Source organism: Oncorhynchus masou, chromosome 29 (genome assembly GCF_036934945.1).
Source record: "Oncorhynchus masou masou isolate Uvic2021 chromosome 29, UVic_Omas_1.1, whole genome shotgun sequence".
Lineage (NCBI taxonomy): Eukaryota > Metazoa > Chordata > Actinopteri > Salmoniformes > Salmonidae > Oncorhynchus > Oncorhynchus masou.
Genome location: NC_088240.1, coordinates 63,339,087 through 63,351,397, shown reverse-complemented (window position 1 = coordinate 63,351,397; position 12,311 = coordinate 63,339,087).

Below are 12,311 nucleotides of genomic sequence, written 5' to 3'. Positions count from 1 at the left end.
TTTTTACTGAACCCAGATCACACATGACAGTCTGCACCCTTTTAAAATAGAAAAAACACGTCACATGTTCTCAATTATTGTTTTGTAACTAGAATTGGTCTAATATTTTTGGCATTACTTAAAGGCAACCCAAAGTTCCAATTAGGTTATACATATGTAAAGCCTATTATGTATTTAAAAAATGTGTATCCCACATGCTATTTTTGAATCAAGTATCATATGTGGTAACCAGGGCACTTAATTGATTTATTCAAAATAGAAGGCTCTATTCTAGAGGAATTTCAACAGGGAAAACCTACACATATTGCATGCCCCATGTATAACTAATATAGTCTAAAGCAACATTGATAACGTGTGTTCGTCTCTCCATTCTGCATATTGATATATTTCACTTACATAATTTTACTTACTTATATCTTACTTACTTACATACTTATCAGATAGATAGTCGACTAAAAGTAGTCCATCTCCAGTAATGGTAGTTGATCATAGGTTATTTCGCATGTTGGCCATACACGTTAATGTCCTTTAAAAGTCTTCCATATAGATAGAAAAATAATGAAAGATAACCCCCAACATTGTAAAACGGAAACCTCAACGATCATTTAAAGGAAACATGAATGGTAACTATAGGCCTATATATGGCTATACATAATTCTGGGATTGGCATTTACCTGCATATATTCTTTAAAGGCCCAGGGCAGTCAAAAACGTGATTTTTCTATATGTTCTATATATTTCCTTACTGTGAGGTTTGAATAATATTGTGAAATTGTGAAAATGATGATAATGCCCTTTTAGTGTAATAGTTGTTTGAAAAGTTTGCCTGAAATATCTGCCTGTCTTGGTGGAATGGAGTTTTGGCCTGCCTGGTGACATCGCCAGGCAGTAAATTAGCTAATAGACCAATAGTAAAGAGAGTTCCAAACCTCTCTGCCAATAAAAACTCGTTTTCAGATTTCCCTTCCCACTCAGACCACCCCCATACACTCCTAGCTAAATTATTGCTTGTGAAATTGTCCTTTGCTAAGAAACTATTTTGGTTTCTTTTTGACCATTTTAATTGGAAACAATCACAATAAGGTTATTATTATTTGATATTGAAATTAAAACAGCTGCATTAGACCTTTAAGGCTATTTGTATGTTCACGCTGAGAATAAACAAATATGAACTAGTCACTCAAAGTGTTCCATTGAACATTTTAAATAAAATAATAAGTGCGAAATGATAGCTGAATAAAAAATGAAATGTCCATCATTTTTTTACTTGGAAGAAGTCAATTACAGGTTCTCACTTGATATCAAATATTTTGATAGTTGTTTTCAACGAAGACACTGTCTTCAGTGGGCCTATCATGTTTCATATGGGTTTTACTCCGTTGTGCTGCCAACGCTACATTTAGCATAAATTATGCAATTTAAATAGCATATTTCAAATATCAAAAAATGGAAACATCCTATGCTGATGTAGCCTATAGCACTCTCTACACTTTGGCCTACTATTTTAACATTATGTAAAAAATCAGCAGGTAGGTTTTTTCAATTACCTTGGATCCTATTGAATAAACATTGCCTTCTGGTTGCTTACCTATGCATATAATTATTCGTTTTGTTTGTATTAAAAAAACACTTAATTTGCACAATTCTCATTGATGGGAATATTAATTTCATGACATTTCCATGCAACCAAAGACCGATAAGAATACGCCACTAAGCATGGCAGAAACGTGCTAATTGAACCAACTGCAGTCATAATTCAGAATTTGTTTTATGTCCATTGGCAGGGTATGCGGGCTACTTACGATGTTTCATAATTATGGGCATGTGAGTTGGTTTTAGAAATATTCCTCTCTTGCGGTAGTGCCGGATTAGCAGAGGAGAAAAAAATCTGACAAACACACACTGTTCATTTGCATGTTGTATCCCACGGTGGAAATTACAATGGCGTTCAATTAATATGCACATAAATTAAAAGTGAGAGAGTTCTAAATTCCAGGCACAGGCGGTCTTCCGAGAGGAAGAGAAAGGCCTCCGTTGGCGGAGTAACAAGCAGAGTGTTCACACGCTAAATTAGGGAAGGATGGAGGAAAGTGTTTCTGCAAGTAGGCTACATCAGCCCTATACCACCCCCCCAACCACCCTTCCCAAGGACAAAAGTAGGCCTATCGATGAAATGACGGTATGCAGAATACCTAGCTCCTTATAAAGGTGGGCGTTTCCACTTAACCACTCCATAAACATCATACAATATTATATTAAAAAACATATAATTATGGAAATTGTTTGCAGTTCTGTTATTGCACTATAAATGGTAATGTTCAGATGGTCCATTTACGTTTGACATATTGCCCCACCCCTTATGTCATATATAATTGTCTGGATACAGGTTTACAAAAACCTTTTTTTTGATTACCAATTACAGTGCCTAGTGAAAGTCTACACACCCTTTTCACAGTCTTCACATTTTGCTGCCTTAAAATTGAATTTACATTTTTTTTTTATCCTACAGTTGGTGGAAGCACCTTTTGCGGTCTTTAATTACAGTTGTGAATCGAAACAACACAGCAATATTCAAACCTTGTCTATGATTTTCAAGCATATTCAAATCAGAACTGAGACTGGACCACTAAGGGACACTCAATAACTATTGGAAAGCAATTATGGTTTATCTTTGGCATTGCGTTATTGTCCCGCTGAAAAATAGAACTATCCCTGTGTTAGGTTATCAGAGAACTTAAGAGTGTTTTCCTCCAAGGTTTTAGCCTGGCTTTGCTCCTACCATACCTATAACATGATTCTGCCACCACAATAGTTTAAACTACGGAAGGTTTCACTCTGTGTTGTGCTGTATTGAATGTGATCCAAACCTGTAGTTTTTAATTTAAGCCAAAAAGTTAATTTCCGTGTTATCTTGCAATATTCCTTAACAGCCTTGTTGCAAACAGAATGGATGATATGGAGTGGATTTAAAAAAATCTTCCTTCTTTGTCATACAGGCCAGTAATGTGGAGTGAAGTCAATGTTGTTGATCTTATTTTCAAGTATTGTTGTGGCAGCATCATGGTATGCTTGTCACCAGCATCAGGATCAAAAGAAATATGAAAGGAATGTATCCCAACTAAAGAAATGTAGGAAACCATCCATAGACTTCTGAAAACCTAATCCTGGGGTACTGTTTCATTTTTCAGCAGGACAGTTACACACATTTTAATGGCAAAGACACACCAGAATGGATTTTCAAGATGTTAGTGTTCCTGAATGTCCCAGTCTCAGTCCTGACTTAAATAAGCTTGAAAATCAGAAACGAGGTTTGCTTATTTACAAATTTACTGAGCTTGAGGAATTTTTACAAAAACAACGGATACACATTGAGTGTACAAAACATGCTCTTTCCATGACATAGGCTGACCAGGTGAAAGCTATGCTCCCTTATTGATGACACCTGTTAAATCCACTTCAATCAGTGTAGATGTAGGGGAGGAGACAAGTTAAAGCAGGATTTTTAAGCCTTGAGACAATTGAGATGTGGATTGTGCATGTGTGCCATTCAGAGGGTGAATTGTCAAGATAAAATATTTAAGTGCTTTTAAATGGGGTATGCTATTAGGTGCCAGGTACACCATTTTGAATGTGTCAAGAACTGCAATGCTGTTAGGTTTTTCACGGTCAGCAGTTTCCCGTGTGTATCAAGAATTGTCCACCACCCAAAGGACATCCAGACAACTTGACCCAACTGTGGGAACCATTGGAATGAACATGGGCCAACATCCCTGTGGAACACTTTGGACACCTTTTAGAGATCATGCCCCGATGAGTTTAGGCGGGTGTTCATAATGTTTTGTTGCCCTGAGAGTTGAGCAAGGTTGGTAGAATCCTATTTAAAATGATTCACAGCTACCAATTATTAACTTGGGGGTAACCTTTTATTTTTGTAATAATTTGGAACATTTTCCATAATTCTTTCACTTTGAAAATGTGGAGTAGGTCGGTACTCCCTATAGGAGAAGTTCCAGGGAGAACCCTTTTGGGTTCCATGTAGAACCCACTTTGGAAAGGGTCCTACATGGAACCCAAAACGGTTCTTCAAAGGGTTGTACTATGGGGACCACCAAAGAACCCTTTTGGGTTCTAGATATCACCTTTTTTCTTAGAGTGTAGGGACTGTATATGAAGTGCTTACTCATTGACCAGCATAATTTGGGGTGGCAGGGTAGCATAGTGGTTAGAGCATTGAACCAATAATTGAAATGTTGCAAGTTCAAATCCCCAAGGTACAAATCTGTCATTCTGCCAATTTACCCACTGTTCCTAGGCTGTCATTGAAAATAAGAATTTGTTTTTAACTGACTTGCCTAGTTAAATAAAGGTTAAAAAAATCTATTATTTATTCACAAATGACAATGCAAGGAAAATATAAAACTGGGTCTTAACTAGGTCAACCATATATGGATATTATCTTATAAGTGTCAGTTATTGGGCATCATCTGCCTAAAGATTTGTAAGTATTCATAATGCTGCAGATAATGAAACCTCATATTGAGGTTTAGTTCTGTTATGGATCTACCAGTATGCAAATCTTATTGATAGGTCTAATATCAACATAGAATAATATCATAAAGAACCACAACTATATATGTCATTTTTGTCACTTTTTTTTAATAGTCTTCTAATGAATTATAACCTCTTCATAGCCTTATTGCCATGGTTATTGTAAGCATGGTTTGAGCCTAGGGGTGTTGAATGTGGAGAAATGTAGCCCTACATTTCTCCACATTCAACACCCCTAGGCTCAAACCATGCTTACAATAATAATAATAACAATAACAATAATAATCAAGGAATTGGTCTATCCTGCACAAGCTATTTTTTTGCATCAAGGATGGGGGATCCTTGATGCAAAAATAATTTGTGCAGGATAGACCAATTCCTTGATAGAGGTCGCCACCAAGTGATTTTATTTGTCCATTACATAATGTCTCTTCCTAAAAACAGTGTTTAAAAAAAGAAAAAGGCCTAATTATACCGATTTCCATTCTATTCATTTGCATGCAGTATCCTAGCACTGTAATAAAAAAATGTATGGGCTCATAGACTTTGTTTAAATTGTATAGGCCTTTAAGCCTAACAATACCTGGCCATTCTATATCCATCATCTGCTTTAAAATGGGATACTTTAAATAACATCAAAAACTGAGAGAGTAGGCATAATGTACTGACTGTGTAGAACCAAAATCAATCAAACCCTAAACAACAGGGGTGAAATGGCATTTTACAGGTGTGTAAATACTACATGCAGATTCAATTGAATGAAGCCGACACACAGTTAAGTCCTCATCTCAATGTGAGCATATGTCAAACCAGTTAAAAAGCAATGTAAAAATGGCATAAATGGTGTGAGCCCTCAACAATGAATTCATGATATCTTTAGAACAGATAAACTACGACCTTGCTGTCAATTTTGTTGTTATAGACCCCCCTCAGCCCCCAGCTGTGCCCTGGACACCATATGTGAATTGATTACCCCCCATTTATCTTCAGAGTTCATACTGTTAGGTGACCTAAACTGGGATATGGTTAACACCCCGGCCGTCCTACAGTCTAAGCTAGATGTCCTCAATCTCACACAAATTATCAAGGAACCAACTAGGTTCAACCCTAAATCCGTAAACACGGGCACCATCATAGATATCATCCTGACCAACCTGCCCTCTAAAAACACATCTGCTGTCTTCAACCAGGATCTCAGCAATCACTGCCTCATTGCCTGCATCCGTAATGGGTCTGCGGTCAAACAACCACCCCTCATCACTATCAAACGCTCCCCAAGACACTTCAGCGAGCAGGCCTTTCTAATCGACCTGGCCCGGGTATCCTGGAAGGATATTGACCTCATCCCGTCAGTAGAGGATGCCTGGTTATTCTTTAAAAGTGCTTTCCTCACCATTTTAAATAAGCATGCCCCACTCAAAACATTTACAACTAAGAACAGATATAGTCCTTGGTTTACCCCAGACTTGACTGCCCTTGACCAGCACAAAAACATCCTGTGACGTACTGCATTAGCATCGAATATCCCCTGCGATATGCAACTTTTCAGGGAAGTTATACACAGTCAATATACACAGTCAGTCAGGAAAGCAAAAGCTAGCTTTTTCAAACAAAAATGTGCATCCTGTAGCACAAAGTCCCAAAAACTTTTGGAACACTGTGAAGTCCATAGAGAATAAGAGCAGCTCCTCCCAGCTGCCCACTGAACTGAGGCCAGGAAACACTGTCACCACTGATAAATCTATGATAATCAAGAATTTCAATGAGCATTTTTCTACGGCTGGCCTTGCTTTCCACCTGGCTACCCCGGCCAACAGCTCTCCACCCCCTGCAGAAACTTGCCCAAGTCCCCCCCGCTTCTCCTTCACCTAAATCCAGACAGCTGATGTTCTGAAAGAGCTGCAAAATTTGGACCCCTACAAATCAGCTGGGCTAGTCAATCTGGACCCTCTCTTTCTAAAATGATCCGCCGCAATTGTTGCAAACCCTATTACTATCCTGTTCAACCTTTCTTTTGTATCGTCTGAGATCCCCAAAGATTGGAAAGCTGCCATGGTCATCCCCCTCTTCAAAGAGGGAGACACTCTAGACCCAAACTGTTACAGACCTATATCTATCCTGCCCTGCCTTTCTAAAGTCTTCTAAAGCCAAGTTAACAAACAGATCACCAACCATTTTGAATCCCACCGTACCTTCTCCGCTATGCAATCTGGTTTCCGAGCTGGTCATGGGTGCACCTCAGGCACGCTCAAGGTTCTAAACAATATCATAACCGCCATCGATAAAAGACAGTACTGTGCACCTGTCTTCATTGACCTGGCCAAGGCTTTCGACTCTGTCAATCATCGCATTCTTATCGGCAGACTCTATAGCCTTGGTTTCTCAAATGACTGCCTCGCTTTGTTAACCAACTACTTCTCAGATAGAGTTCAGTGCGTCAAATCGGAGGGCCTGTTGTTGGGACCTCTGGTAGTCTCTATGGGGGTGCCACAGTGTTTAATTCTCGGTTCCGGCTCTTTTCTCTGTATATATCAATGATGTTTCTCTTGCTGCTGTTGATTCCACTTTTAGGCAGACGACACCATTCTGTATACTTCTGGTCCTTCTTTGGACACTATGTTAACAAACCTCCAGACGAGCTTCAATGCCATACAACACTCCTTCCGTGTCCTCCAACTGCTTTAAATGCTAGTAAAACTGAATGCATGCTCTTCAACCGATCGCTGCTCGCACCCGCCTGCATGACTAGAATCACAACTCTGGATGGTTCTGACTTAGAATAAGTGGACAACTACAAATACCGAGGTGTCTGGTTAGACTTTAAACTCTCCTTCCAGACTCACATTAAGCATCTTCAATCCAAAATTACATATAGAATTGGCTTCCTATTTCTCAACAAAGCCTCCTTCACTTATGCTGCTAAAGATACCCTCGTAAAACTGACTATCCTGCCGATCCTTTACCTCGGTGATGTCATTTACAAAATAGCCTCCAAAACTCTACTCAGCAAATTGGATGCAGTCTATCACAGTGCCATCTGTTTTTTCACCAAAGCCCCATATACTGCCCACCACTGCGACCTGTATGCTCTCATTGGCTGGCCCTCGCGTCATATTCATCGCCAAATCCACTGGCTCCAGGTCATCTATAAGTCTTTGCTAGGTAAAGCCCCTCCTTATCTCAGCTCACTGTTCACCATAGCAACACCCACCCGTAGCACGCGCTCCAGCAGGTATATTTCACAGGTCATCCCCAAAGCCAACACCTCCTTTTGCCACCTTTCCTTCCAGTTCTCTGCTGCCAATGACTGGAACGAATTGCAAAAATCACTGAAGCTGGACACATCTCCCTCACGAACTTTAAGCATCAGCTGTCAGAGCAGCGTACCAATCATTGCAGCTGTACACAGCCCATCTGTAAATAGCCCACCCAACTACCTCATCCCCATATATTTTATTTTTTGCTCTTTTTCACCCCAGTATCTCTTCTTGCACATCATCATCTGCAAATCTATCACTCCAGTGTTAATGCTACATTGTAATTATTTTGCCACTATGGCCTATTTATTGCCTTACCTCCCTAATCTTATTACATTTGCACACACTGTATAAAACATTTTCTATCGTGCTGACAGTACGTTTGCTTATCCCATGTGTAACTTTGTGTTGTTTTTGTCGCACTGCTTTGCTTTATCTTGGCCAGGTCGCAGTTGTAAATGAGAACTTTTCTCAACTGACCTACCTGGTTAAATAAAGGTGGAATAAATAAAAATTAAATTTAAAAAATGTCACTTGGGTGTAATGCTTACTTATACCCACTAGAGGGGGCACACTACCTCTAACCCAGGGCTCTCCAACCCTGTTCCTGGAGAGCGACCTTCCTGTAGGTTTTCACTCCAACCCTAATCTACCCTGATTCCAATAATTAGCTGGTTGATAAACTGAATCAATTTTGGATTGGAGAGAGAACCTATTGGAGGGTAGCTCTCCAGGGACAGGTTTGAAGAGCCTCCTCTAACCAGAGCCATAAATGTATTGTTCACATGAATGTAAAGGCCTATATGCATCCATGTCTGTCTCTAATCAGAGCGAAAACTCAGGTGGGCTTCTGTACCATGTGTTAAGACACAGTTACAGTTTTTTCATATCGGAATGAAAGACAAAAAGGTAAAAGTTGAAAACTAATTTGACCCTGGCTTAGTTACATTTTATGCTGTATTCTCTTTACAAAATAACAGATACATCCTCTGCACTTTGGAAACTCTACACCGGTGCAATTACTTGGTCTCCCTCGAGTCTCTTATTTGGGCATCCTGGTTCTCGAGAACCTGTCACCCTTTTTGAAACCTCAGAAGTTTGGTAGTCTTAGCTGAAAATTGGTGGGCTCTCATCCCCCAAAAACAACTAGTATTAAGACATGGGGATTGCTTTACTGTAACATTTGACTCCACCTGTTCACTATAGCCCAGATACAGGATTCTAGTCCTGCTCCTGATTGCCACATTTAAGCTCTATTGTGAGGGTACAGCTGATGGAGGTGGGAGGGTTTGTTGGCTCCGTTGCCATGGACACTGAGTGTTGCTAGGCAGCCGACAGGATGCTTTGGAAGCCAAGTGCAGCGGAGCAGCGGGTCACTGCAGAGAGAGGGAGCTGCACCCACACACCTTTCACGTGGAAGAACACACTCTCCACACAAAGAGAAAGAGAGGGAGAGAGGAATTGAAGGGACAAAAGAAAGGAAAATATTGGCTTATGAAGAGGGAGCGAGAGGAGAGAGCAAGGGTGAAGAAGTGAAAAACAATATTTACAAGTATGTCAGATATTGTCTGACCTCAAAAGTGGTCCAATATCAAGATAAATCCATGTCTCACGATATCTATTGATAAGTGTTAGCTGTAGCCAATGCCTAAAAATATAAATATGGGCACCACACACGCGCGCACACACACACACACACACACACACACACACACACACACACACACACACACACACACACACACACACACACACACACACACACACACACACTCTGATTGGTACTTATTCTGGTCTGCTGGACACGAGCTCTGATAAAGAGCAATCCGGTTACATCACTATAACAGCCTGCTTCCCTCCCTCAAAGCCTCTTGTTGCTAATGTGTGTGTTTGGATGGGATGAGGGGTTTCTAGCCTGCAAAAGTCTTGGGTGAGAGAGGCAGCTAGGTCACCAGGGACACTGCATTTAGCTAGAACGCCAAATCAACTGAGACAGAGACAGAGACACCATAATATTAGTTCTGTAGACAATATGCAGGCAGCACTATGTGGAGGATCCTGATTGTGGAGACACATATATGATCATATTGTTGCATGAGGTTCATGTTTTTTAGTTGAAAGAAAAAGGGTTCCACAATGACATTATGAGTGACTTTTGAAAACATTGCTTAATCGTGAGAAGTAACTATTGTGTGGAATGTGCTTGGACACTTACCTGATCTTCCATAACATTACCTATGTTTCAGAATAAACACAGTTTTCTAACTGCAAGTGAACCTCTTACCAAAATAATAACATATATGGAACAACAATATAAACGCAACATGTAAAGTGTTGGTGCCATGTTTCATGTTTCATATGCATAAAAAGCTTATTTCTCTCAAATGTTGTGCACAAATAAGTTTACATCCCTGTTAGCAATGAGCATTTCTCCTTTGCCAAGATGATCCATCCACCTGACAGGTGTTGCATATCAAGAACTTTATTAAACAGCATGATCATTACACAGATGCACCTTATGCTGGGGACAATAAAAGGCCACTCTAAAATGTGAAGTTCTGTCACACAAGACAATGCCACAGATGTCTCAAGTTTTGAGGAAGCGTGCAATTGGCATGCTGAATGCAGGAATGTCCACCACAGCTGTTGCCAAATAATTTAATGTTAATGCATCTACAATAAGCTGCCTCCAACATAATTTTGAAGAATTTGGTAATACATCCAACTGCCCTCACAACTGCAGACCACGTGTAACCACGCCAGCCCAGGACCTCCACACCCAGCTTCTTCCCCTGTGGGATTGTCTAAGACAAGCCACCCGGACAGCTGCTGAATTTGTGGGTTTGCACAACCGAATAAGTTCTTTACAAACTGTCAAAAACCATCTCAGGGAAACTCATCTGCATGCTCGTCGTCCTCACCGGGGTCTTGACCTGACTGCAGTTCGGCTACGTAACCGACTTCAGCGGGCAAATGCTCACATTCGATGGCCACTGGCACGCTGGAGAAGTGTACTCTTCACGGATGAATCCTGGTTTCAACTGTACTGGGCAGATGGCAGACAGTGTGTATGGTGTCATGTGGGCAAGCAGTTTGCTGATGGCAACGCTGTGAACAGAGTGCCCAATGGTTGCAGTGGGTTTAATGTATTGGCAGGTATAAGCTGCGGACAACGAACACAATTGAATTTTTATGGCATTTTGAATGCACAGAGATACTGTGACCAGGTCCTGAGGCCCATTGTCGTGCCATTCATCCACCACCATCACCTCATGTTTCAGAATGATAATGCACGGCCCCATGTCACAAGGATCTGTACACAATTCCTGGAAGCTGAAAATGTCCCAGTTCTTCCATGGCCTGCATACTCACCAGACATGTCACCCATTGAGTATGTTTGGGATGCTCTGGATCGAAGTGTACAACAGCGTGTTCCAGTTCCCGGCAATATCCATCAACTTCACAGAGAGAAGAGGAGTGGGACAACATTCCACAGGCACAGTCTACAGCCCGATCAACTCTGAAGGAGATGTGTCATATTGCATGAGGCAAATGGTGGTCATACCAGATACTGACTGATTTTCTGATCAATGCCCCTACTTTTTTTAATGTATCTGTGACCAACAGATGAATATCTGTATTCCCAGTCATGTGAAATTAGGGTCTAACTGGTTCCAAGTCCAACTGGTTGAACGTCTAGGAACAGGCCAGTGTGAGAGGCCAACAGGGTGTCCATCTGTTTGCATTAATTCTCCTCTGCAACACCACACTACGTAAGCTCCTTACACAAAGCATAAAGCACAGTGTAATCTCTCTACCTACAGCCTATTCCTCCCCTCTACTACTACTGTTGCTTGATTACCCCCCAATTATCTCTCTTTCTGTTTCTCTGGCTGCTCGTTGATGGATCACAAAAAGTTCAATGTACATTTAGGGATACACAGATTACAGTTTTTCTCTATTGCTAAAACACTATAACCATTGGCTGAACAAAGTTCTCAGTTGCCTGGACTCATTTAGCTAATTATGCAGTCTGTTGTCAATACCTTAAACCATTGCACATGGTAAAACACAATTTGCAGATCTCACTTAGACTTTTCAGCAGAACTCTAAACACATTCTCATTCTCAAATCACTTTCTGCACTCTAATGCACATGTCATCCATACTGGTAAACACAAGTGGCAACAATCAAATACAAATAGAGAACATATGTCATTGATTGAACACAATCACTCAAAATTTATTTAACCTGTTTCAAATGATGTGAAACAACCAATATAAGCCAGTTCAGAGAGCGAACAAGTTGTTGAAGGTGGGAAGGAGAAAGTCTGAGAATGGATACTGTAGTACAGTGCATTGTAGGCTGTATACTGTACAATGGACAAATTGTATGGCCCTGAACATTGTGCTTTCCATTTATTAACAGTACTGACTGCTCAATAGATTTTGACTGGTTGCAGGTTCATATCAAGAAAGAACAAGAATTAGAGTATCACAGACAAAG